The sequence below is a fragment of the Trichoplax adhaerens genome, genomic scaffold (genome assembly GCF_000150275.1).
Source record: "Trichoplax adhaerens TRIADscaffold_17 genomic scaffold, whole genome shotgun sequence".
Lineage (NCBI taxonomy): Eukaryota > Metazoa > Placozoa > Uniplacotomia > Trichoplacea > Trichoplacidae > Trichoplax > Trichoplax adhaerens.
In genome coordinates this window covers 665,543-669,459 of record NW_002060959.1, presented here as the reverse complement: position 1 = coordinate 669,459, position 3,917 = coordinate 665,543, and positions in this window count along the sequence as shown.

The following is a 3,917-nucleotide window of genomic DNA, read 5'->3' as shown; positions in this document are numbered from 1 at the left end:
AGTACATGCAAATTAGTAATATGCCTCCGTTTTTGTATTGCTTATAATTTTTTGCTAAAATTTTTTCAGATAATATAGAATATATTGGAGAAATGAAGAGAAGCCTACAAACTCAGAAAAATGTCTTCCAATGCTCACTTGTTGAAAGAGTTCCACCACTAAAACAGAACTTAGGTACCGATTAATGAAAATATGGAGAAAGATTTACTAGATTATTAAGATTATCAATTTGATGTGTTTTACTGCTTAGCCTTATCTCCTTATTTCTACATTACAAAACACACAATTTGAAGTCGATATTTTATTTTAAATAATTTCTGTTAAAGATATAATGTACCTTGCTATTGTATAGGTAGGAGAATAAATGCAGTATTTAAATTGTATTTCATACCAATATTTTAGAAACTTTTTAGGTATGATTTTTAAGCTGTAAACGCTAGGCATATGTATGTTACATTTTTTCATTACTAGTAGCGTAAAGGTGGCATTGACTTTCATACATAAGATGTATTGTTTAGCGAAATACTTGCTGTATTATTTAAATTATATTCTCTTCTAAAATATAGATAAGAACATTGGTAAACATCCTGTGAGTTTAGTTTGAAATTCTGAGATGCTGAGATGTTATTATTGAAAACCAAATAGATACGAAAGCTAACGTTTACTTAGCAGTATAATTTTCAGTAGTACTTAATTCGTTAAAAATACCAAATAAATTTAAAGAATAAGTTAGAATAAATATAATAGAGGATTCCTTTCGTCTCTAATATTTTATTGTACCTTTTCGTGATATAATGAACTATGTTTACGAGATTTCATGATCATGCTTTTAAAAATAGTTCACTACAGTAAAAGCTTCATTTTATCGTGACAGGTTAATGGGATTGTTTCTGATATGAGGTAATGTGCATTGAATCATGTGCATGATATTATCATATTGTGAATGCAGTTGCTCTGTTGAAGTTTTGTTCTATATCTGTCTCTAAGAACTCTAATTAGAAAGATAAAAATCTCTAGGAATACTATTAGATTCTACCTTTAATACCTAGATTAGCATTTCTTCGAGAGTGTGAATCAGAAGAATTCTCAGTTTATGATAGTGGCTAAAAATTGTCATTACTATTGACAGATTCCTTCTTTTCTAATACAACCTGCCGTATCATTGCAGCTTCATTTCCTTTATAAAGCGCCATTTTATGTGTAATAAGTACATATCGCAAACCAGTTTTGTGATCGAACCTAAACTGGTCTACTTACTCTACTTAATCTTTGATTAACTTTAAGAGATTCCCTAAGTACATAATAATCTTCAACAGTATTTCTAATCAAATGACGTTAATTTCTTAATCTTAGGTACTAATTAGCAAAGTCATTTGATACTCGCAAATAAATACTAGCCATAACCGAGGAGCATCAGCTGCGTAACAGTGCATTACAAGAGTCGTTTTTGATACTTAAAATGACTAGCATACTGTAATCTTTCCCATGCATGATGGACACAGATTTGAATTATACTTTCTGTCCTGTACCTAAAATTTACGGTGATTCTATTTAAAATATGTGTTGTTATCAATGGCATTCTTGAGATTAAGCGTTTGCAAATACATTTAACAAGCACAAATGTTCAATAATAGTATTTGTCAAATAAACTAATAGCCTTAAATGTACGGTAGTAGCAGGCAAACTGAAATATTAAAAACGGTATATAAAAATCATAGCATTTGTATCTGCCTACTTTTCGCAATCTCTCATAAACATTCATTTCTACAACTTAGGTCATTGTATACCATTCCGATTTTATACTGTAGCCTTATTCTGAATATCTGCGTAAAATGTGGCTAGTCATTGCATACTAACTTGCCCATTAGTCACATCCTTTAGCTCATTGGAATGTAACTTAGTATTGTGATTGTAGACTGTTAGCCATGTTTAGTATAATGTACGGTAGCGCAACTTCCATATTTATCCTAAGAGATATTTGGTAGCCATAACCATAGACTGTAGTGGTATAGACTCTATGCTAGAGTACAGATAACTATATACAGTAAGGTGTTGAGTTACTAATAAGGCTATAGGTAAAACTAGAACTGTAAATCATATATTAGGATATGGTTAATTTATTGTACTCTGGCTGGTGTGAACAATGTCTACGTAAATACTGTAGTCTTATTCATATCGGATCGGATTAATGATGGTCCGCAGTAGCATGGTGTTACTAAGAATATTTTAACCATGTGTAAAATAAGATAAAAGGTTGCCATGTGGATTATAGCTGCGAATGCTACGAAAAGTATAAAGCATACAACTTTAGATTATTCAGTTAGTTCATTCTAGAAGTCTTTAGTAGTAGTATCCGGCTAGAGTAGAACTGTGTGTAGTTAATCTTTGTATAAGATTCAATGAAGTCCTTATTTTTCTAAAATCTGGAATTTCGTGATCGTTATATATCACATTTATTGCAATATATCCTCACCTGTGCTTTAAGGGAGTGGCATTTGTAAGCCATCAAATAAGTTAGTACTTACGAACCTAATTATTACGTACTGCATGATTTAATCCTACGATGCGATAATTATTTTTATTATATCTTACGTAGCTATTATCGATAAATTATTAATTATGGGTTATAAGGGATAATTCAGAAGAAGTGATAAAAGTATTGTTCCAAATTTTCACAGTTCCAAGGTAGTAACACGTATATACAGTCACATATAAATCAGTAGAGAATCACTCCATGGGAACCACCTGCCAATTTACCCGTTGTTTAAGTGCTAATTACACTTTTTAATAAGTATTTAATAGTCAGGTGAGAGCCTCAGGAAACATATGCTTCCGAAATTCTAGCCTTGCATTCTATCTTTTCTTGGCAATGTAAGTCGTAGATCAAATATCATTAAAAAGAACCAGAAACAATAAATGGATAAAAAATGTTCAGATGGTAGTGATTTATATCATGATTTTACGACCAAAATACGTAAGCAAATTGTCAAAAGGTCATTTATAGCTTTCAAAGCTACGTCCTATACACGAATATTGCGTTTGGTTGCCTCCTGAACGAAATTCTTCTCAATTAGCGAAGAATAACTTCGTGACGTCAAAGACTGAATTATCGGTTCACGCGTGCAGTTCCCGTAGGGTATCGACGCATATCTACAACTATTACGTAATAAGCAATGAGTTATGTAAATAATAATGTGCCGCTTCAAGACCATAAGTTACAACAGCTAATCTTAAAATCGAGTAGAATATTCTGCTCTTTAGTGTATATCGCTAAATTGAAAATGTTATAACCGTTAGAATTGCGAGTATTGTTAACTTGAATTAAATACTGTTTTCCTACTAAAGATTTTAGTTTCTAAGACCACTTCATCGGTCTTGCAGCTTCATATTACCGCAATTGTGGATTAATTTAAAATTTAAAATATTATCGGAGCCATGCTTTAAAATTCATATTCACGAGCATATAGCAGAACATATGTGCTGAAATGAAGTTGTTGTTATGAAATTAATACATAGAAAATTAATTCGAATGAAAATGATCTAACCACGCAATTTGTTAGCACATTATTTATATCTATCTAAGTATCTTTAAATCGGTTAAATTTTTAAATTCATTCAATGTGTTTGACGTAAGATATCCACAAAAATTAAAATTGTTTGTTAATGAAAATATTTTTGAAGTTATGTAATTTTTAATGTAAACTTATTGAGGCTTTAATCAAATCTTTATTTAAGAATTAGATGATTTTTAACAGTAGCAGGTATTAGATTTGATTTTGCTTCAAAAAAATACTTAATGCTGTATGTAATTTGCTAGTAAATCGTTAAAAAATAATTAAGCTGAGGCACCTGAGTTTTTAAGATATTTTACTACTATAACATTGATAATATCCTTTAAAGAACACATACGTCATATT